This window comes from Acomys minous (assembly GCF_964271855.1).
Source record: "Acomys minous genome assembly, chromosome: 12".
NCBI classification, from domain to species: domain Eukaryota; kingdom Metazoa; phylum Chordata; class Mammalia; order Rodentia; family Muridae; genus Acomys; species Acomys minous.
The window spans coordinates 5,968,319-5,992,716 of record NC_140493.1 but is presented as its reverse complement, the minus strand read 5'-3'; the positions used below and the strand labels follow the sequence as shown (position 1 = coordinate 5,992,716).

The 24,398-nt window shown below is 47.6% G+C and overlaps 1 protein-coding gene across 5 annotated transcripts in view; it reads left to right on the top strand.

Moving 5' to 3' along the window:
* The window catches only part of PCED1B (PC-esterase domain containing 1B), a 124,944-nt gene that overhangs the window by 89,731 nt on the left and 10,815 nt on the right, over nucleotides 1–24,398 (top strand). For 4 of the 5 annotated variants that reach the window (XM_084749447.1, XM_084749446.1, XM_084749444.1 and 1 more), the window contains exon 4: nucleotides 16,729–16,859. The gene's annotated coding sequence lies outside the window, so the exon portion shown is untranslated. Of the gene's footprint in view, nucleotides 1–1,498; nucleotides 1,587–16,728; nucleotides 16,860–24,398 lie in introns of those variants that run through there. The other variant, XR_014773074.1, reaches the window with a different exon arrangement.

Here is a 24,398-nt window from a genome sequence, read left to right as displayed (position 1 = left end):
AGCCTGTGTAAACCAAAGAAATGCTCTCCTCCCCCCGAGCAAGCAAATTAGAACGTGTACTTCAATAGGCCTTGAGCCTAAGGTGACTGAGGTGATGGGTCAGAACGCCTCACCTCTCTCTGCAGCCGGGTGCAGAGACAGGAAGCAGCCAGGGACAAGGCACGCCCTTCAGAGGGGTCACTGGTGGCCGGGTGTCTGGGCCTGGTGCTCCCAGGTTCTGGGCATCTTGCTTTTTCAAGGAGTTTGAAAAGCTGTGCGCACAAGAAGCAAGATCAAATTCTATTAAGATCAGAGAGAAAGTACAAATGCTGGATGCACTGCCCAGAGAAGCAGAGGACCACCTGAGTGAGTGAGCCCCGGTTATTTTGGGGGCTCCTTCTTATGAGGTTCAAGAGGAGGAGGAGTTTGGCAGCTAAGGGGTAAAGGGAGGACGGCTTCCTATTTTGATGTAACAGTTCATATATATATTAGTCATGGATGAGCTTAACCTTCATGATCCAATCACCTCTTTTTGTTGATGGTTTTATTTTTTGAGACAGGGTTTCTCTGTATAACAAGAGCCCTGGCTGTCCTGGACTCACTCTGTAGACCAGGCAGGCCTTGAACTCACAGAGATCCACCTGCCTCTGCCTCCCAAGTGCTAGGATTAAAGGTGTGCGCCACCATGCCCAGCTTAGATTATTTTAATTAATTGCTTTTCCCTCCCTACTTTGGAGGCAGGATCTTATGTAGCCCAGGCTAGCCTCAAACTGGCTGTGTAAAAGATGACCTTAAACATTTATCTTCCTACTGCTGCCTCCCAAAAGCTGGGGTTACATGCAGAAGACACCAAAGCCTGCTATAGTAGCTTGTACCCTTTTGCCCAGGCAAGAGGAGGGCATGGTCTCAGCGCTGTTGGCTTACATTCATGAGGAATGATTTTATATTCTCACATGTATCCCTTCCCTGAATATGACTAAGGAATCTCCGGCAGTGACTTCCAGAAGGAGAGGGGGACCCGGCACCCACTCAGTGCTGTGATGATAGAGATATGTCACTAGGTAAACACTGTTCCTGTTGAGGCCAAGCAGACATTTCGCTGGGGAAAATGGACCAGCCGTGAGAAGCACGCCGTGATCTCAGCAGGCAGGTCTCTGTGAGTTCGAGGCCAGCCTGGTCTACAAAGTAAGTCCAGGACAAGCCCAGGCTATACTGAGAAGCCCTGTCCCAGGAAGGGGGGTGGCGGACAACAACAGCAACAAGAAGCAATGAGGTAATATTTTTAGAATACAATTTTAAGTCAGTGAATGAAGTCCACATTAGTCTCGTTTGGGGCTCTGAGTGGCGGGAGCCTCCTGCGTGCCTCCCCGCAGAACAGGTTGCATCCCCACAGATGCAGGCTGAAGGCAGCAGAGTTCTGGTGAACAGCCAGCTGGGGTAGCGGGTATTTTTAACATTTGTGGATTTCATGATGCAAATACTCCCACCCCATCCCAACCCCCCATCCCCACCACATCAGATCTCGAGCCACCGCAGTCACTTCCTGGAAATTGAACCATCTGCTCTTGCGAGGAGCTGCCAGCCGCGCCATTGTTCTGGGCCTCCAACGTGAGTCCAGACAACGTGCTTCTCAACACAGACTCTTGAATGTCAAAAGCTAAGAAAGAGAACGTTTAAAACCTGGTGTGTGGGGTTGGTCTGTATCTTTAAGAATAAATAGGTATGTGCCGGGCGTGGTGGCGCACACCTTTAATCCCAGCACTCGGGAGGCAGAAGCAGGCGGATCTCTGTGAGTTCGAGGCCAGCCTGGTCTACAAAGTGAATCCAGCATAGCCAAAGCTAATGCAGAAAGACCCTGTCTCACAAAAACAAAAACAAGACAAAAAACCTAGAGTTAAAGTAATTCCTGGGGTCTTCTTCCTCTCTCTTCCTTCCCTTCCTCTCTCTATAAAACAAATCAAGATCTGCAATCTTCATGATTTTCTAAAAGAAGGGATATTTTAGCTGACATGGTTGAGCTGTACAGCAAGAGTGCCTTGTTCAGTTTTTGTCACCTTGACACTAGCTAGAGTCATCTGAGAAGAGAGAACCTCAGTTGAAAATATACCTCATTCAGATTGGCAGGGAGGCAAGTGTATGAGGGCATTTTCCTAACAGATGGCCACCCTGAGCAGGTGGTCCTTCCTGGGTTGTGTAAGAAAGCAAGGCGAGTGAGCCACAGAAACACGAGGAAAGGGGGAGGGGCGGCGCCAGTCGCTCACAAGGGCAGACTTCCTGGTCTAGACATCATGTATTCAGAAACCAGTGGCAATTGCAGAAGGGTTTGGCTCTCTGAGGTCAAAAGGTCATCTCTTTGGGCACCTTCAGAAGACCAACGTGAGAGTTTGGTGGCTTTGAGACAAAGAGCTTTCAAGACCCTGCACCAGGCAAGTACTGTCACCGTGAACTGGGACCTCGGGTACTATGTGCGGCAAAGCCAGCAGGAGACCTCAGTTACTATGTGCAGCAAAGCCAGCAGGAGACTAATACTACGAGTTCAGCGGTGTCACCACCAGAATCAGAGATTTCTCAAGTCAACCAGAAGCAAGTGGCTACAGAACCAGAGTCCTTTTGACAGGGTCTCTCTGCACAGTCCTGGCTGTCCTGGGATCACTTTGTAGACCAGGCTGGTCTCGAACTCATAGAAATCCACCTCTGCCGCCCAGAGTGCTGAGATTAAAGGCATGAACCACCACACTAGGCTCAGGACTGGGGTTTTAAGTGTTTCTTAAAAAACGCTGCCTGGCTTTCAGTCTCATTGCTGAGACCTTAAACTGACTCCTCTTTCTGTTCCATTGGAAAGAACTGTTGTCAGTCACCTGAGAACAGCCAATAGCTGCCGAGATCCGCATAGCTTGCTTAGATCCCTCCCTAGTTACCGGCCTTGTGATTAGGGGACTCTGGCCCCACCCTTGCTCTTTGGTGGGCCTTCATCCCCGAGCGAGCGCATCTTCACAGTCGCACAGTTCACTCAGAAGGGCGGGCTGCGGAGCTCTCTAGATGGCTGCTAGTCAGGGGGTAGCTGAGGTGCCATCGAAAGGCGGAAAACCAAGGGTTCCATTTGGAACTCAGAAGCTGATGGTAAAGTGAGAGAAACTGGCTGGCGAGCAGGAAGGAGGAGGGCAGGGGACATGCTCCTGTGCTGAGGAGAACCTCCCTTTAATGCCCCAAGGGAAGGACTCGCCTGCTTTCAAGAGAAAAACAGACAGGCATGTTCCTAACAGTCTATGAATTCAAAACAGATAAACATTTTTTTTAATGCAGCATTTTTTTTTCTAGATCTTGTTTTTGTTTTGTGTGCACCTGTATGTTTGCCTGCTAAAAGAGCAGCCAGGGCTCTGAATCACACTAAGCCCTCTCTACAGCCCCAGTGTGTGTGTGTGTGTGTGTGTGTGTGTGTGTGTGTGTGTGTGTGTGTGTGTGTGTGTGTGATGCAGTCTCACACTGTAGCTTAGGCTGGCTGGCTTTGAACTGTGAGCTCAAAATTTCCATCGCAGCCTCTTGCCACACCACTTTACATTAATTGTGTGTGTGTGTGTGTGTGTGTGTGTGTGTGTGTGTGTGTGTGTCCTCTCAGAGTCTGTCCTAGGATGTTTTTCAGCTTACAAAAACCAAGTCCCCCCATGAAGTGGTTCCTCTGCTAGTGGATAAACATCACCTGCTCTCTCACAAGTCTGTTCTCCATCCCACACTTGGGATCAAAACAAAAACATGTTTATCTATACTACATCTCCCTCTTTTATTAAAAATAAGTTTAAAATTATGAGAATTATCCAGTAAAAGTAACACAAGGACCAGTCCATTTGTATTTGACAATCTTGGAGAAAGTATTCCATTATCTATCCTATCCTACTGAGTCTTATCATAGTGTCCAAAGTTTTTTTTTTTTAATCTCCTTTTTAGAAATTATATTTGTTGAGCCAGGCGTGGTGATGCACGCCTTTAGTCCCAGCACTCAGGAGGCAGAGGCAGGTGGATCACTGTGAGTTCAAGGCCAGCCTGGTCTACAAAGCGAGAGTCAGGACAGCCAAGGCTACACAGAGAAACCCTGTCTCGAAAAACAAACAAACAAACACGTTTTTAAAAAAATAAGTAATCTAAGCAAGTGTGCAGGGATTGTGTTAGCAGAGCGGCAGAACAGGGCTGCCACTGACATGTGAGGGGTGTGACTTCTGTGAAGAACGCATCCCTTCACCTGGACAGGTACAGCCCCACACCAGCATGCCAGGCATGGGAAACAGAGAGGGTGGACTGCAGTGTCACTGTCTTGTCCCCTTGTGCCATGAATAACCTTTCCAGCCCGAAGGAGCTCTGGTTAGAAAAGGACCTCGCTGAAAGCAAATCGCTGCCAAAAACAGTCTCCTCGCCATTTAAAAAGAAAGAAAGAAAAAGAAATCTTAACTGAGTGATCTTATTTTCTCAATTGTCAATGGCTTACAGGGTCCTTAAAGACCACATAGTGCTACACAGTGGTTTTTCTGCTGCCAAGAGCATCAAATCCACACCATGGATTTATCTTCAAAGCCTTTCTTTTTTGTGACACTCTTGTCATAGTCTCACATTTGTATTTTAGCAAACAATTACTGAACATGGATTAGGCCCTTCTTTGTTTCCCTCCAGCTGGGCATTTTCACTTCATCTAGCCCTGCAGTAACAAACAAACAAACAAAACCTAAAAAGCAAAATGTTCCAGGATCAGTCAGCCAGCCCCTGGAGGCGTGGCTTCCGACTGACAGAGCCCAGGGATAGTCAGCCAGCCAAGAGCCCCCCAGCAGCACTTCCTGGGGGGTAATGGGGGGGGGCAGGGAGGATCAAATGCCTTCTTACCAAGTCCCACACTCACATGAAATCATTGTGCTCAGAGACTTTTTCAAGTGGAAATTGAGTCCAGAATAATTTTTCTCAAATTTCTATTTATTAAACTCCACAGAGAAAAAAATATTTTACTCAGAAAAAAAAAAACACCAATATTTTCTTCATATGCATTCTTACTCTTTAGAGAATGGTTTTAGATGAATTCTTTCATGTAGTTCTGAATCAAGATTTCCATCTAAAAAATAACAATGAGCCGGGCTGTGGTGACAAGACAGCCAGGGCTACACAGAGGAAACCCTCTCTCAAAAAACAAAAAACAAATAAAAATAATGACCATTAGGGGATGTAGCTCAGGGATGGAGCTCTTGACTGACACATGTATGGTCTTAGGTTCAGTCCCTGGTTGCAGCAAAAAATAAAAATGAATAACAAAAGGGAATTAATTGAAACTAGTAAAATTAAGTTATCCTTGAGGTGGTCAATCCTACCACATTCTTTACCTGATTGGTTTATAAAAGAAAACAAGTTACAGAGCAGGGAGAGATGGCTTGATGACTGTAGGTGCTCACTGATCCTGCTGGGGCGGCGGGGATGGGGTGTGTGTGTCAGGGCAGTTCCCATGGGGGGGGGATTGGGGGGGTTAGAGTCGGGCTTTCAACTCCATCTCCAAGGATCCAGTGCTCTCTTCTAGTCCCTGAGGGCACCTGAACATATTTTGTGCATGCATGCTTTCTCATGCACATCCATGCACACGTATACACACACACACACACACACACACACACAGTCATTTATATATAATCTTTTTAAGAGAACAAGGGAAAGAGTATCCATCTCTGGGCCTCAGTCCCCAGAGCAAGTACAGACCCACCCCAGTTCTGTCCAATCTGGCCCGCTTCCTCCTGCTGTGGTCTCCAGCCTCTGTCGTCTCCCACACTTTAACTCTGGTCCCCTTGGAGGCAGTTCCTCCTCCGTTTAGCTCCCCGCACACTGAGGATGACGGGAACGCTCTGGACTCCCTCTGTATACTAGAAGCACAGGCCCTCTGTGCCTATGTTGGTTTCTGGAAGAGTCCCCGCCTCTACCCCCCAAAATTGCGCAGCCACCCAGTCCCCCGAGTCTGAGAAGCCCGTCCTCTAGTCGTGCAGACCACTCGGCCTTCCCCATCACTGGGAGGGATGTAAACTCATGCCGGCTGCTAGGCCTGTGGCAGGGCTGGTGTCCCTACGGCACAGAGGTGGCACAAGGAGTGTGCCCTTTGCACATGCAGCCGAAGGCAAGCGACCTCACCAGGAAGAGCCCCGACCCCAAAGCCCAGAGCTGTCTGCTTTCAGATTCCTTCTACTGTTTCATCATCTGCCAGCTCGTCCGTGCCATAATGTACTTACTAATCCTCAGGCACAATTTTCACCAAAATCTCTTGAATGCTTTTTAGTCCTGAATTCCAGCACTGAGCACTTAGCGACTCTGCTGGGGACTTTCTCTCCCCAACTTAGCCTTAACCTTCCCCAGGCAGGCTCCACACCCACAGCGCAGCGCGCCCCACTCCCACAGTAGGCAAGCTGGACAAAGCTGTGACTTCCTTACAGTCGGGAAGATGTGATTCCAGCAGGCCTGCCTCTCTCAACACGTAGGACTAGCTAAGATTCACCGTGTCATCTTCACCCCAAAGCCCAGGTTCTCAGCTGGGGTGTATGTTAGACTGAGCTTGGAACTTTTATCAAGTTCCATCTTTTGACTCCCAGCCCAGGAACTGGACGGAAGCAGACTGCCCGGGCCTGAGCACAGGTGTTTAGGGCGTTTGCTAGTTTTAGGCTCTGTCTGTTCGATGAGAACCATCGCCTGCCTTTCTCTCTGCCACTTCACAGCGTTGCCACTTCCTGGAACTGACTCTCAAGAGACTGTGAGAAACACTCAGCGCAAAGCTTAACACAGAGCGCTCCCCCCCCCCCCCCTGTCCTCCTTAGCTCCCCCGAGCAGAGCACAGTCTAACCTCTGGGAGCAAGGCCTCCCTTACTCCAGCTCACTGTGAATGGATGCCATCTCATTTCTCACAGGTCCAGTTCGCTTGCTGTCTACACAGTGTCTAGCCTGCAGTAGACAGTGACGGTTTGTTGATTCCGAAAAGAACTTAGGATTTTGCTTTGTTTTTAAGGACTTTTCAGATTTTTAAGTGTGTGTGTATATGTCAGTGTGTGTGTGTGTGTGTGTGTGTGTGTGTGTGTGTGTGTGTGTGTGTCACACACACAGTACCTGAGGAAGCCAGAGGCACTGTATACCCTGCAGGTGAGGTTACAGGCAGTTGTGAGCTGGTAGTGTGGGTACTGGAAATTGAACTTGCGTTCTCTAGATGAGCAGTATGGTGGTGTTCTTACGTGCTGAGCCATCTCTTCTGTCCCAGATTTATTTTATTTATTTTGCTTTCACTTTCCTTTGACATGAAACTTAGTTGAACGCACTGTTAAAAACCAGAGCACTTGCTGGAGTGAAATGGGAGAAATGTCTGGCCGGTGAGAGGAGATTGAGCTGTCCAGCGAAGTTGCATATGCAGAGTGCTGAGTTCTGTGGAACTGGGTCTTTTCCTTCTGAACTCATTTTCCCTGAGCGTTTCCTTCAGGGAAATTCACTGGCGCCTCCTCTGCTTCGTCCAGAAGGTGCCAAGTGTAAGCTCCAGCGGGAAAGCGGGGTGGGTGTGGACAAAGCGCAACTCCGCACCGAATCTGCAGCACAGAATTGCCATCCTTGACCCTTGTCTGGATTCTGACCTTGATGTCACTGAGTCCTGCAGAGGTGCCTGACCCCGGGCTTCCCCACAGGGACATGTGCCCAGAGCTTCTTCCACTGTCTCCTGGTTTCGCGTGTCTCTCTGCAGGTTTGCAGACTGTCCCGAGAGCTGTTGACTTACTGCATTACTTTCAGCACTTACTCTATGTGCTGGTTCATCAGGAGACGGTGTGTCTGTGTCAAGGTCTGATCCCTTAAACTGTCCTCGGTTAGTCGTCACAGCCCTCCTCGGTTTTATAGGTAAAAGCTCAGCGATTGGCAGAAGGGTTAAGCAGTTCCCATAGAAAGTGAAGAGGGAGCGGTGTTTTATACAACCAGGAGTCCGCCTGCCGCCGCCGGCCCTGTTGCAGCGCCCACGATGGGAGGCTAGAGAGCGCGTAGGTTTATTTCCCTACTTGCAGTCCTTACCCTGGGCCTGTCATCATTGTCGTGTCACTTTCTCCCACCCTGCAGCCACCAGCCCACGTCACATCACTGTCACCATTCAGGCTTATCACTATTACAATGGCTATTAAAAAAAAAATCTGTAATACTGGCAGATCCTCAAAACCACAGATTTAAAATAACGATGGCTTTTTATGTATAACCATACCTATTTATTCTTTTTTTTTTTTTTTTGGTTTTTCGAGACAGGGTTTCTCTGTGTAGCCTTGACTGTCCTGGACTCACTTTGTAGACCAGGCTGGCCTCGAACTCACAGTGATCCGCCTGCCTCTGCCTCCCGAGTGCTGGGATTAAAGGTGTGCGCCACCACGCCCGGCGCATACCTATTTATTCTTAAAGATACAGACCAACCCCACACACCAGGCCCACAGTCCCTTAGTGCCTTGCTCTTTAAGAAGTTAGATTTGTGTCCTAGAAAATGAATTGCAGGGCTGAGGAGCACATACCACCACACGAGGCAGCAGAGGCTCTGCCAGTGTCCAGCCTTACTGCTTGTAGCTCAGCCTTCCTGTGCCTGGACCCTGCCTTGCTCTGCTCTTTTAACTTCGAGTAAGTTACCGATGCTCTTGATGCACATGGCCGTGCCCTGCCTCTTGTAGGGACACATGGCCGTGTTGTGTTAAAACTTCCCTGCAAAGCCAGGCATTGTGGCGCAGGCCTTTAATCCCAGCACTCGGGAGGCAGAGGCAGGCGGATCGCTTTGAGTTCGAGGCCAGCCTGGTCTACAAAGCGAGTCCAGGACAGCCAAGGCTAACACAGAGAGAGACCCTGTCTCCAAAAACCAAAAACCAAATTAACAAACAAACAAAAAACTTCCCTGCAAGCCAGACCTATTGGTATAAGGGAAGCCAAGAAAGCTAAGGCAGGAGTGTACCAAGTCAGCTTTAGCTGCACAGGGAGACCTTTTCTCAAAAATCAGATGTTGGGGTGGGGGAGGGGAAGAGAATGTAGCTCAGTTGTTGAGGACTTTGCCAGCAGACAAGAGACGCTGGACTCAGCCCTCAGTCAGGGAGCTGAGGGTCCTCCTTGAAGAGGCAGCTGCTTGCAGTAGGCTGCTACCCTCCTTCCTGTAGCCCCCTCCCCTTAATGCTAACATAGGCAGGTCTCCCCAGGGCCTGTGTGGGTGAGCATGGATGGGTCTGTCTCCTCACGAGTATGAGAACCAGAGCAGAACCATAAATGGCTCTTGGATGCCTACTTACACAAGACAAACCTCTACAAAGCAAATAAAGCCGATTATTTTTGGCAGACTGCTTAGACTCAACAATGAGGCTTCTCAGAATATTGAGATTTCCTGCTCTTCTGGGAACCCTGAAGCAGAGTTCTCTGCTGAAGAATGTCACATGCCCTGCCAAGAAGGAGGTCTCCCTGGCAGGGAGTTCTGTGTGCTATTTAAAGAACGGCCCTTACACAGGAGAAGCAGCGCTGTACGGCCAGGGTTTTCATTGAGGACGAGGAAGGTGGCAGCCGTGTGGCAGAAATCAGACAGGAAATGAAGCTGTGTTCAGAAACAACGCTGGCCATTTGCCCTGTTTGAAAATTCCGTTTAAAGTTATTGAATTCATCTTGAGTGCTGTGAATTATTTATTAATGGTCTATATTTAACTTGTGAAATGAAGGACATGTTCCTGTAAAGGGAGAGAGCCTGTTTCAGTCTACTGCAGATAGCCCTCAGAAATATCTCTAAAAGGTGGAGCTTTGTCCCTCGGAAGCCAGTGAGGATCATAAAGAAAGGGGACTTTCTACTCATGGTATCGTCACAATCATTGGCTCTAATGGTGGCTGTGCGTTTGTCCCTCTTCCATTTTTCCATCCTCCTTTCCTCTTCTGATGTCTTTCTAATTCACGCAGAGGTGGGGACTCCCTCTGAGCCTGCTAGTGTGGCAGAGGCATATCATACGGTTACCATGGGTGACAGGCTACTGTGAGAGCCCAGACAAGGTTTGTAGCCACCCCCTGCTGTCGTCTAGGATGAGATACTGAGGCAAGGCAGAACGGGCTAAGAAAATAGACCTTGGTCCACTAGAGCCAACTGGGATGTTTCGTTTATTTTGAGGCAGGGTCTCATGTAGCCCAGGCTAGCCTCAAACCTGCTCCGTAGCTGAAAATAACCTTGAACATCTGATCCTCCTGTCTCTACCTCCCAAGTGCTGGGCTAATAGATGTGCGTCACCACGTGAGGTTATCTGTTCTCATTTTTTCCGTTCTCGTTTTCTCTTTCTATTCATTTTTTTATGTATGTAGGGTTATAGTGTGTGTGTGTGTGTGTGTGTCACTGTTCATTTCACTATGCCTATGTGCATAGTAACAACTGTTAAACATGAACGTTATGGTTAGATTTTTTTTTTAATCATTTACTTTTTTTCTGAAAGTTGATAGTGCAGATTAGGCATAGCTAATTCAAGACTCCAGAATGCTTTTGAGTACCAAGATGATGCCACAGTAGACAAGCTAGTACAACATAATTTGCTACTTGCACAAGATCAGTGAACATATTGTATAAGATTACCTTTAATCTATGACTATAATACACATGTGAATTTCTTGTTTATACTCGAGTCCTAGCTTCAAACTTATCTCATTATGGACATGTGAATTTGTCAAAACTTGGAAAATCCAGTTTAAAACAATCTGGCTCAAGGATTATTCAGTCAGGATTTGCCCTTCAAATGTCTGCTTAAAGGACTGGAGAATGGCTCAGTGGTTAAGAGCACGTGCTGCTCTTGTAGAGGACCAGAGTTCAGTTCTCAGCACCCACATGTTGGTTTACACCCATCAGTAACTCCAGCTCCAGAGTTTCTGATGCCCCCTTCTGACCTCCCTAGGCACGTACACACACATGTGCACAGACACACGTGCAGAACACTCACACATAAAATGAATAGATCTAATTTAATTTTTTTCAAGTCTGCTTAGGTGGTTTTTCTAAAATCCCTTTATAATTCTTCCACATCTTACAATATTTTGTCTGTCCAGTGCTCTGTAAGATCAGTTTAACAAGTCAACATACCAAATCCACTTCCCGGAGAAAGGGGTTTTTTCACATAGCTCTTTGTGATCAAATGAGAGAATGTGGCATGTTGGAAGGAGAGTGGTTATGAGCATATTTATGCCCCAGTGCATGTTGTCTAAGGAGGGGCTAGCTAACACAGGCCTCAAAAGAGCACGTTGCCAGCAAGCAGTGGCGTTCAGGGACCGGGTCCCCCAGCACCGGAATGACTCACTTCCAATCCTGGCCACCCCCGATGTGCCTGAACCAAGGTCCTCAGCTTACCTGTGCCTCGTTTTTCTGACCCATAAAAGTGCCTTGAGATGCGGTCTAGATGATAAAAGTAAATCACTCCAAATATTACTTGATACACAACTAGTACTCAAAAAATACCAGCTAGTATTTAATATAATAGCAAAGGGGAAAAAATAAAACAGTGGAATACTTTATAACTTATTTGTGAAGACAATGCAAACACGAGACTAGAAAGAAAAAAAATCTGGGGAAAAAAGACATACTTAGCATGTACAATAGGCCAACTGGTTAATCTGTTCAATATTAATTAAGCCTCAGATGAAACCGAAAAATAACAAAGCACACAAACTGATGGTTTATAAAAGAAATCAGACAGGCCATGTGACAACATACCTGCCCTCGTGCATAATGAAAATGTAATAAAGTCATAATGGTGCGTCAGAAAAGGGAAAGCTGTAAATTGCTACTGTCTGACACTCATCAGCAGAGTGATAAAGCAACAGGAGGGCGTTCTTTATGTACAACCAAGATGGCGTTCCTTGGGAGATAGCCCGACAACACGGAAGCAGACACAGTGCCTGGACCAGCCATCATCTATGAAATACACCGAATTAATCCCTCACAACCTCTCAAAACAAAGTGCCAGGCCCAGATATGTTCCGGGGTCGAGTCTACTCCACGACAAGGAAGATCACACCAATTCTCTCATATTATTTTTCCAGGAAATAGACACTGAAAGGACATGTCCTAACTTACGCCGAGACCAACCCTATTATCAGAAACATGACAACAGTGACAGAAAAAGGACCCACAAAACTAGTGTCTCTTAGGAACACAGACACCAAAATCTTCAGCAAAATACTAGTACACTGATTCCAATAACATCTAACGCAATTATATAGCATGGTCAAATAGGTTTGATTCCAGCCACACGAGGCAGGTTCCGTTTGCTCAAAAGTCAAGTAACGAGCCAGCATTAATTATATTATTATAATTGTAAGTGCATGCCTATAATCCCTGCACTTGAAAGGTGGAGGCAGGAAAATCAGGAGGTCAAGGTCATTCTCAGCTCTGTCACGAGTTCAAGACCATCCTGGCCTACATGAGACACATGCTCAATCTGTACAGTGCTGGGCACTGATCCCAGTGTCTTGTTCACGTGATGCAAGCACTCCACTGACTGGCTTACGTCTATCTGCCTTTCTTATTTCTAAAAAGGAAAACGATATGAATTGACATCTCGCTAAAAGAAGACAAAGCAAGTGGAAAAAAAACCACACACACACATAAAAAGAGACCCAACATTGTAGGTCCTTAGGAGGTTGCAAAGTAAAACAATGATAGATTGTAACGCTCCTGTTGAAATGGTTAAAATCCAGGGGGCTGGAGAGATGGCCCAGTGGTTAAGAGCACTGCCTGCTGTTCCAAAGGACCCGGGTTCAATTCCCAGCCCCCACATGGCAGCTCACAACTGTCTGTAAATCCAAGATCCGACACCTTCACACCAACGCACATAAATTAAAACTAAATAAAATATTTTACAAAAAAAGAAATGGTTAAAATCCAAACCCCTAACACAACCAAATGCTGGCAAGGATATTTGATCACACTGTGAACCCCGAGATTGTGAACTGGAAAAACCTGTTTCTTGTTGTGGTATGGCTCAGCCCTAGAACACACCTTTAACCAAAGAGCTTGCTGTTAGAGGGAGAGAGAGAGGGGGGGGGGGAGCGCTAAATAAGTAAATAAAAGTTAATCATAGGTCAAGAGGCAGAATAAGCAACCAGCAGATAGGGAGTGAACATAAAACACGGGAAGGAAGGGCATTGTGTTGAAGGGTATTTACAGTGTGGAGAAGGAGAAGGGCCTTTGCCTTGAGTAGGAAGGTCATCTGGGTGCTTTCTCTGCCTCTCTGAGCTAGCAGGTTTTCACCCCAGCATCCTGCTCCGTTGGGAAAATCTTCATTGGGAAAAATCGAGCAACGGGGATTTTGTTAATAAAAAGAAAAAAAGAAAAACCAGGAGACTGGCCGTTCCCCATGAAGCCAAGCACAGTCTTACCCTACGCTACAATGCAGCACTTGTATTTGTTGACCCTAACCCAGAAAGGGCAGACTGGAGTGAGCAGGAGGAACGGCGGTCAGAATTTCCTGGGAGGAAAAGTGGGTGAGTAGGTAGGACACAAGGGGCTTTCAAGGAATAAAACCTTGCTCTTCATACTGTGGTGCAAGGCCTTTAAACACCAAAACCTGCAGAACTTAGATTGTTTTAATTATCTATCTACATATTTATCTGTCTGTCTGTCTGTCTGTCACGTGTGTGGAGGGGGCTGGAGGCCAGAGGACAATGTGCAGAGTCCTTTCTATATGGCTCCCAGGGAATGAACTCACATTGTAGGCTTGACAGCTGAGCCTGCTGCGCATCAGGAAGCAAAGGTGTTTAAGCTCATCTTCAAAGAGTAACAATGTGTCAACTTGCGCTTCAACCTGGAACTCAACCACTAAGCTGTGCCCTGCTGTGAGAATTAAAAGCCACAAGGTCAATGACAAGATCACTCTATGGATCCTACAAGCACACAAGTACCTATAGTCATCAAAATCACCCCTTTTCTATCATATGGGGATAGAAAAGTATATGTGAAAGGTACCTGGGCTTGAAGAGACCCTGCCTTCAGGGTGTTACGAAGACAAGTGAAGAATGTATTAAGGACTCTGAGAACTGGATAGAAGTGTAAATTTCGCAATGACATGAGAGGTAACACCATTCCTGCACTGTTAAGACCCTGAGAAAGCACGCTCAACCTTCCTTACCTATTAAGCTGATGCTGTACTGTAGAAGCACGTAGGATTCCAGTCAGTCTGTGCCACTCTGTATGTTACCTAGGAAACCATTATCTGGTTTTTCTCTAGCTAGAAGAAAAACCGGTGAGTGGAGACCTGTCTCTGAATCCTCCATAACAGCTGTTTTGCAGCTCCCGGCGCCTCGCTGCTGGCCTCTCTTCTATACACTGCCCCAGTTTGGTCTGGGTCCACAGAGTTCCAACCGCTGCCCAGACACACACAGCAATGTCGGCAGCCCTCAGAGTGTTTGGTGTCCACCTGTGCTTGCTGCTTTGTGATTTTGCGCGTGCATGTTTTGAGCCAGTGTTTAAAAATCAGGTTGTATCTCAAAGACCACTGACCTGCAGCCTTTCCCCTGAAATACCTGGTGGTACCGACGCTGTACCTCCCCCATGAGGTGCTCGGCCAGAGCAGAGCTAGTATGAGACTGCCTTGTTACCTATTGTATCAACCCGGCCAGGGTCCGTGCCCTGCCCTCCCAACACTGAGCATCCACTTCCATTTCCCACCGTGCACTCCTGTGGCTGTGTCTTCCTGTGACAAAGGAAGTGTTCTCTTTTCCCATGCCTGGATGAGAAGTGAGAAAACATGACAGACGGTGAGGTTAAAAAGTCAGGTCTGACCGGGCGTGGTGGTGCACCAGCACTCGGGAGGCAGAGGCGGGCAGATCACTGCAAGTTCGAGGCCATTCTGGTCTACAAAGCAAGTCCAGGACAGCCAAGGCTACACAGAGAAACCCTGTCTTAAGAAGAAGAAGAAGAAGAAGAAGAAGAAGAAGAAGAAGAAGAAGAAGAAGAAGAGGAGGAGGAGGAGGAGGAGGAGGAGGAAGAAGAAGAAGAAGAAGAAGAAAAAGAAGAAGAAGAAGAAGAAAAAGAAGAAGAAGAAGAAGAAAAAGAAGACGACGACATTGTCGTCGTCAGGTCTGGCAGCACAGGACTATAATCTCAGCCACCCAGAGGATGATGTACTCAGGGCCAGCGTGGGCAACTTAATGAGAACCTGTCTCAGGAAGTAGAGAAGCAGGTATGGCTACAGCCCAGTGGTACAATGCTTGCCCGGCATGCACATGCCTTGGGTTCAATCCATAGTACTGATAAATGCCATGCTAAGGCAAGCATGGTAAAAAATCAGTAATTAGGAAGCCAAGGAAAGAAGATTGTAATGAATCCAAGGCCAGTCTGACTGTCATAGTGAGTACCAGACCAGCCAGGCCTTCATAGTTGGACTCTGTTTAAAAGGAAAAGAGATAATTCTTAGGGTGAGTATGCTGTGTGAGGCTAGCTACTGAGAGGTGACTCTGCTCATTCGTCCCTCGTTTCTGCTCCCTGCCCTCCCAACCCCCTCTCCCCCAGCTTTTGGTCCTCCAAGTCTGGTCTCCAGCTCTCTGTGTTCTTTTATTGTTGTTGTTTTTGTTTTAGTTGTTTGGTTAGTTTCGGGTTTGGTTTGGTTTGGTGTTTTTTTGTTTTTGTTTTTTGTTTTGTTTTGTTTGAGGCAGGGTCTCTCTGTGTTAGCCTTGGCTATGCTGGACTCTCTTTATAGACCAGGCTGGCCTCGAACTCGCAATGATCCGCCTGCCCCTGCCTTCTGAGTGCTGGGATTAAAGGCATGTGCCACCAACAATGCTGGGCTTGGTATCTGTGATCTTGGAGTGTGCTTTCCACACTGGATTCACTCCCAGCTCTATCTTCCTGGCTCCGAATCGACCTGCCCTGCGCCTGGTAGTCAAGGCTCTAGGTGACCTGCCCTGCGCCTGGTAGTCAAGGCTCTAGGTGGCTCTTATCCGGCCTACCTCATTGTCTACACAAACCTTCATTTCTGGTTTCTACACATGGGCCACCATGTTTATTTCTAATTCAGTAACGCTTGCTCTCTGATTCTTCACATTAGAATACCCTGGCCCAGTTATTCCCTAACCATTTCATATTCCTTATAGTTAGTATGACCAGGAACTAATTTAGGTAATTACCTTAAATAAGAAGGTGAAGGAAGAGGAATGGGCAGGCCATGGTCACTAGCCAGTGTTTTGCTCAGCTCTCTGCCGTTTTTTGTTTTTGTTTTTGTTGTTTTTTAACTTTATTGATATGAGTCAAAGGTTCTCTTCCACTTTCTTCAGCCTTCTTTATCGGAATCGATCACTTAAAAATAAGAGATTTGGCTGGGCCGCAGTGGCACTCGTCTGTAATCCCTCTGCCAGGTCTCTGACGGGCTTTGGCTGTTTGGCAGACTGACAGCTCTGGGCTGTCGGTAAGGCAGGAGGAGTGGGGGAGAGCCCCACTGGTCAGCAGGACCATAGTAAAGCCGGGGCCATGGCCCCTGGATAAGAAAAAGGCCTTGGCCTGAAAGTGATAGGTCTCTGCCCCACACGTGTAGAGCAGACTGCGGTTCTAATCTATATTGGCACGGCTAGCCGCCTGCCTTGGCAGACATGAACTGGAGATCTGGCATCTGGGTGCATCCTGTGTCCCAGAGAAGAGCCAAGTTTGCACCTTATGAACTCCACCAAAGAGGAAGCCCCAGAGGCTGCGCCACCCACCGCCACTGAAGGAAGTGCTGACTCTCTCTCTCTCTCACTCTCTCTCAACAGGGCAAGGATGACTCGGCAATGAGAGCGCGGCCCAAGTAGAGATCACCACCTTTTTCTCCTCTTGCCTTGCTTCCGCTTTTCTTCTCTGCTCCCAGCGATGGACAGACTGGACAATTGGATCTTCCAGACATGTAAGTATGTACCCCTCCCCGCAACATGCACACACCAGGCACAGCCCCCACCTACAGAGGGGCGCGGGAGGGGGCACACAAAACATGAGGGGCCCCTTTCCATTCAGAGCGATAATAGGCTCCAACTCTCATTTTCGTTAACAAACATCATATCGGGCCAGGGTTACGGACTCTTCTTAGCCTACTTCCTCCTAAAATAATCAGTCTGTGGTCAATCAAACTCTGCGAGACAGTTTCTCCTTCAGTTACCGCTGGCTAACACACTCTCTAAACCCCCAGGGTTTGGTAGGGTTCCCCCAGGAATGTAATCATAAGGAAGCCATTTAAAGTAAGAGTTTTCCCAAGATCCTGATTCCGTAAGTCCACCATTCCTTCACGGGTTTCTAAAGCCACCATCCCTAGACACCCGGGGGGGGGGGGGGGGGTCGGCGGCATACCGGAAACCACTGCAGTCACTGGTAGCAGGCTCTGTTCTCTGTTCGCCTCCAATTCAAAAGTCAAAACAGCCTCTTATCTTTGCTGCAGTATTTCAGTTTTGTAGACGTCACCCTGTGGGCATGGAGTGAGGTCCGGTTTTCCTGCTAGGTGCCATGGCAGGCCAGGCGAGAGGGGGACCCATTTGGCCTTACAACTTGAGGCAGACAAGAGACCCTGGGAAGCATTTTCATCCACCTTCCTAGTCTGTAGGTGGCACTGTAGGTGACAGTGGGTGTAAGGTGTCTGGGTGTGAACGAGGTTCTCAGGAATGGGAGCTGCAGTAGTTGCTTCTGTAAGTCAGAGGTACTAGAGCTAGAATATTCAAAATTCCTATTTCGGCCTAAAAGAATAGGGAGGTCCTGTGGGCTGAGGCATGCAGGCTTCTCAGAGTGGCAGCCCCAAGGACTGAGAAGGAGGGAAAAGCAAGCGCACCCTGATTCCCGGTGTGAACTGAGGTAGAGGATGTGGTCAGAGAAGTCCCGGAGCAGCTTGCTACACATCCCCTCTGCCTCTGCTGGGGGAAAGACCGAGGAGAAGCTGGAGACTGCTGACCAGAGACAAGCCGCTGATTGTGGGCGGCAGACCTGAAAAGGCAGGTCATTCGTCTAAAGTGTATTTTACAGCAGATCCTTGTAGAGTCACAGAGTTGACAAGAACCATATCTTTGTTCTTTGCTGGGTTTTTTCCCCATGTATTTTAAAACACCAGCGCCAAGCACTGTGCCCAGGTGACAGGCCCCGAGGGGTGTTTATCTGGTAGAGGAAAGGAAGAATGACATGCACCAAAGAACACCAAGCTATCTCCTTCCTGAACAAACCAGCGTTAGGTCCTGGGATTGAGCAGGGACAGGCATTTGAAAATGCTGGAGCCTTTTCTGTGGAGGGGTGGTGTTACCAGACACTGATACTTTGGAAAATTACTGTATGGGTGAACCCACTGTGTGGGATCAATAAGTTAAGGCATTTTGGTTTGGAGAAAAACGAGGTTGCCCCTGTTGGGGTTAATTAACAATACCACTTAAAAGCACTAATTTTTTCTGGGTGAGGTGACCCATGCCTGTAATCCCAGCACTCAGGGGAGGCAGAGGCAGGCGGATCTCCATGAGTTCGAGCCCAGCCTGGTCTACAAAGCTAGTCCAGGACAGCCAAGGCTGCACAAAGAAACCCTGTCTACAAAACAAAACAAAACGCACTAATTTTTTTTTTTTTTTTTTTGGTGCCTATCCAGACTTTTAAAATGTCCGTAGAGGGCTTGAATACAACAAGTTGAAAATGAAAATGAAAAAGTCTTGTTGTGTTTTGTGTTCTTCAAGACAGGGTTTCTCTGTGTAGCCCTGGCTGTCCTGGAACTCACTCTGTAGACCAGGCTGACCTCAAACACAAAGATCCACCTACCTCTGACTCTAGCATGCTGGGATTGAAGGTGTACACCACCACCACCTGGCTGATAAAAAGTAGACAGGTGGAGCACTGTGATTTTGAGGCCAGCCTGGTCTACAAAGAGAGTTCCAGGACAGCAAGGGCTACACAGAGAAACGCTGTCTTGAAAAACCAAAGAGAGAGACAGAGACAGACAGAGACAGACAGACAGACACACAAGTTTAAAGTACAAACTTCAAATGTGAAAGTAACAGAATCTCCCCCATCAGCCTCTGCTGCCTGTGTCCTCCTGGGTGTTCTTTTAGGTCAAGGATGAAGCGTTTTTTGCTTTTAAGGTTTTGATTCAGGGTCTCAATAAGTATTACGTGGAAGTCACTGCATAGACCAGGCTGACCTTGACTTCCTGCCTTGCCTCCATCTTTCTCCTGGTTGCTGGGGTGTGTGCCACCCCCTGGCTAGGATAGCTTGGAATGCTGTGCTGGTGTGGACCAACCAAGGAACAAAGGTCGTGGTAGCCAAAGGATAGCTAAGTAACCTGGGGGACAGCGGAAAGCTGAGGAGAGCTTGCTTGTCCGCTCTCCAGGAAAGCACAGGAGAGCTACTAGTGTAAGGGCGTAAAGCAGACGATGCGGGCTGCGTGGGCGGATGGTGCGGGGCTGTGTGATGAGGATATGATGGGGAGAGGGAATAGGCCATGTAGATTCAAATTCGCAGAATGAAATAAGAACCATATGACACCAAATATGAATGAACCTCTCAACTGTGCATCTAAAAATGGTCAAATTGATTAAGAGGGGTTTGGGGCGGGCAAGGGGGGGGACGTGAATCAGAACACACTAAGTCATCGGCTTAGAGTCTCCTAATATTTATTATCTATAGGTGAGGGACATGTTTCTTTTCTTTCGTTTTTTTTTTTTTAATTTGTTGGTATTTACTTTTTAGTGTGTATGATTGTTCTGCCTGCATGTATGTCTGTGTGTCATGTTTTGTGTGTACAGTGCCCTCAAAGACTAGAAAAGGGAACAAGACTCTCTGGAACTGGAGCCACAAACAGTCCTGAGCTGCCATGTAGGTCCCGGGAATTGAACCCAGGTCCCTACCCCCCACCCCCCACCCCCCACCCCCTGGAAAGCAGCCATCTTTCTCCACTGCTGAGCCATCTCTCCAGCCCCGAGATACAATATATGAAAAGTCTCTGTTCTCATGCAGTGTTTAATTACCCTTTGCGGCAAGGATTACAAGCTTTCAGAAAAATGGCCCGTGACTGTGGGACTATGCAACCCGCCTCAGGAAGCTTGCAGCCTGGTTCAAGGTCACTGCTGAGCCTGACTAGGATGGGAAAGGCAGTTCAGTCTCCCAAGTCTCAAGACAGCAACCTTGCTGTCAACCTTGCTCGCCTACAGAGGCCTCTGCTCCTACGGGATGCTCTTAAGACAGCCCAGAGCTGTGTCCATCACACAGGGAGCTTGCAGCATTACCTGTGGATAATCATTCAAAGTATGAATTTTATATATGATTAAGGCCCAGATATACATATCTTACGTTTGGTTGGTTGGTTTGGTTTTTTTGGATTTTTTTTTTTTTGAGACAGGGTTTCCCTGTGTAGCCTAGGCTGGCCTGCACTTGCTTTGTAGACCAGGCTGGCCTCAAACTCACAGAGATCCGCTTGCCTCTACCTTCCAGAGTGCTAGGACTACAGGTGTGCACCACCACACCCAGCTGCATGTGTTGTTTTTGAAACCTCACTCCCAGTGGTGTTTTTAGTTTTGTGGTTTTGCTTGCTTGCTTGTTTGTTTGTTTTGAGACAGGATTTCTCTGTGTATCCCTGGATGTCCTAGAACTTGCTCTGTAGGCCAGGTTGACCTTGAACTCAGAGATTCACCTACCTCTGCCTCCTGAGTGCTACAATGAAAGGGACACACCCCCACCATTCCCGGCTACCTCCCAGTGTTTGAGAGCCAAAGGCCAGAGACACAAAAGAAAGAGACTGATGCTCCAGGTTACACAATTTGTAGTTGATTGGAGATTGAAGGGCAGAGGATGCCTCAGGCAGCACCCAGCCAAGAGGACCCCTGTCCTCTAATACAAGAGGAAGATGTCTCCATGCCAAGGGAGACAAAGGTGGGCCGCTGCCAGTAGGAATGTACTGCCTTTTCTCAAAATGTCAGTTAAAAAACAATCTGGGCATCAGTGGCTGGCACACTACGCTCGGCTGACTAGCCTAACAACTTTGTTTGCTATAGGGCTTGGGATATCTGCCAGGACTGCCCAGTAGGCAAACTGAGCCAAGATGGCTATAGTCCTGTTACGCTGCACTGGGTCACATATTCACTTCCTAGAGTGAATTGAAAACGGCGCTGCTCAATCCACACACTTAGTACTTGGCACTGGAAGTGGCTCCAGAGGAGTCAAGTGTCCTGAGTTACGCAGCTCATGGGATAAGGACTTTCTCAGCCCGCAAAGCCCTGCGCTGAACCAGTGAGCTGTGCTGGAGCGGAATGCAGACTCTGCACAAAAAAACGATTTCAAGACAGCTTGTAGACAAATTCAAGGCACGTGCACAGAGTAGGATCTTGGGTCTCTTAGTTCATCCAGTCTCAAACCTCCTAAGCCCCTACTTAGTAACAGCCTAAGAGAAGATGATATGTTCTGATTTAGCACAAAATTTAGTTCTCTTAGAAAAGCTGAACTCAGGAGATGTTTTAATCCAGATCTCCACGATTGACTTATTTATGTATAGGCAAGGTCTTACCATATGGCCCAGGCTGGGTTAGAACACGTGATCTTTTGGTCTCAGTCTCCAAGTGTTAGGGTTATAGGTGTCTCTCACTGCACCTGGCTTCCGAAGTCAACGGCTTCTGTTTACTAAGACAGATTTAGTTTATTATGATTGTGTGCATCTTTCTCTCTCTCTCTCTCTCTCTCTCTCTCTCTCTCTCTCTCTCCCTCCCTCCCTCCCTCCCTCTCCCTCTCCCTCTCCCTCTCCCCCTCCCCCTCCTGCCTGTGTGTGTGTGTGTGTGTGTGTGTGTGTGTGTGTGTGTGTGTGCGCGCGCGCACATTGGTATAGACACACTGTGCCACGTTCATTTTCTCACTCAGTCCTTGTACTCCAATGTTCATCACTGGCTCCATTTCACAAATGAAAAGGTAGTTTTGAAGTTCAGTGACCACCAAGGTCATGGGACCATATGTGTCTGCCGACCTGTGATGTCATTGCCTACCTGCCATGGAGGCGTAGCCCTGCCCAGTATATAAAGAGGACAGTCTTCTTTATACCTCACTCTTCCTCTTCCTCTTTCTTCCTCTGTCTTTGCCACCCCCCTCTCTAAGGTAACCCCTCCTCCCTTTCTTTCTCTCCCCATGCTCACTTAATAAACCTCATGTAATATAATATCTGGCATCTGGTATCTTATCATTTTCTTATATTAAACATAAAGAAGCATTTGCAATTCTTTTTTGTTTGTTTTGTTTTGTTTTTTGTTTTTTGAGACAAGGTCTCTCTATGTAGCCCTGGCTTTCCTGGAACTCACTCTGTAGAGCAGGCTGGCCTCCAGCTCAGAGATCCACCTGCCTCTGCCTCCCTAGTGCTAGGACTAAAGGTGTGTGTCACCATGCCTGGGCCCCATTTGCTTGTTTGTATTTTGAGACAGGGTCTCTCTGTGTTAACCTTGGCTGTCCTGGACTTGCTTTGTAGACCAGGCTGGCCTCGAACTCACAGCAATCCACCTGCCCCTGCCTTGCTAGGGCTGGGGCTAAAGGTGCGCACAATGAAGTCACTTTGTAGACCAGCCTACCTAATAATAAATGAAAAATGAAGTCCTAAGCAAAGCATGCAGGGTTGGGCTTCAGGATTGTCCTGGGATCTTTTGTTGTTTGTGCTTAAGACAGGGTTGCCATCTAAATCCCAGGCTGGCCTTGGCTTTGTAGCAATCCTCCTGCCTCTACTTTCCTGAGGGGTAGGGTTGTAAGCATGGGCCACTTAACTGGGCTCATTTGCAGAATGAATCTTGTTCTTTATTCTGTTTATTGTAATGGAGGTTAGAAGCTGGGAGAAAGAGGACAGAGCCTGACACACACACACACACACACACACACACACACACACACACACACACACACACACACACCAGTAGTCTTCATTCAAGTACTGCACTCTAAAATGTTTAGAACACCTATTAAAGAGTCACTATTTTGAGCAGAGCGTGGTGGCGCACGCCATTAATCCCAGCACTTGGGAGGATCACTGTGAGTTTGAGGCCTACAAAGTGAGTCCCGGACAGCCAAGGCTACACAGGAACCCTGTCTCTAAAAAAATAAAAAAAAAAACAAAAAAAAAACCCTTCCCCTCCTATTTTTTTTTTCTGACTCATTTCCTCCTTCTTTTATCTTGCTGTTTGTAGGGAGGTGAGCGTCCCTCCCCCAAATGAGATCATTTCAACCAGAACCCAAGGCCGGAGCTTATCTGTTGAATGAGAGGCCCTTCCCCCCCCCCAAGCAGCTGACAGTTTCCAGTGGGAATCTGCGAGAAGTGGAAGGGATGAGTACTAACTCTGACCTTTACCGCATTTACCTGGTGATCACAGGGCTGTTGATTTCTGGACAGCCTTGGGCCCATGTGTCCACTCCCAACTGTGGAGACACTGTCCTTTCCCCCACAGGGCTCTGTGCCTATCTAGAGGGAAGTGGGAGTCTGTGTTGTAAAGGGCTCCCCCTCCCCCAACACGGGATCGTGACCACCAAATAAGAAAGGGGAAAATCTGGCTCCCCTTGTCTCTCAGACCCCCTCCCCTACCCTTCCTCCCGACTATGATGCTTTCTGTATTATATTCACCACACCTCAATAATAAAAAGCGAAGAACTGAACAGCTAAACACACACACACACACACACACACACACACACACACACACACACACACACAGGAAGGGTCAAGATAAGTTACATCCAAATTTCTGAAAAGGCAAAATGAAAACAAAGTCAGGGCCAAATTACCACTTCAAGTTTCATCTACGGTAATGACACAGTCTTAAACTTTGGTCACTATTCTTCCTAAAGCAAGACAGCAAATATCCTGTTATTTGCCCCACCCCCACCCCCGAGGCCACCGGAAATGGCATCACCCTCCCCAGACACATGCTTTTGCAGCCAGCACCAAAGGTTGAACTTTTTCCCCCTGAAGACAGAGTCTTGGCTGTTCTGATCGACAGCCAGGAAAGGACTCTGTCGAGGGGAGGAGCTACAGTCAACAGACACCTAAAAAAAAAAACAAAAAAAACACAAAAAAACCACCAGTCCTTTCAATAAGTAAGTACAGCCCAGGTCTGTTCTTCCTTTTCTTTTGCTAATGGGTCTCCTGTAGTTTAGGCTGTCTTACTCCCTAAGTTGCTGAGAAAGGCCTCAAAAGATTACAGAAAGATGCTTCCCATTTTCTTTTAAACCTTTCTGACCATCTTTTTTCAGATTCCCACGGTAAGGAGTCACTGGGCCGGTGGGAGGATGGGTCACTCAGCGGCTGGACTTGGTGGCACCAAATGACAAGCTGCTGTGTGGCCCAGACTGGTGAACAGTTAAATTTCTCCTTCTTCTTCTTCTTCTTCTTCTTCTTCTTCTTCTTCTTCTTCTTCTTCTTCTTCTTCTTCTTCTCCTCCTCCTCCTCCTCCTCCTCCTCCTCCTCCTCCTCCTT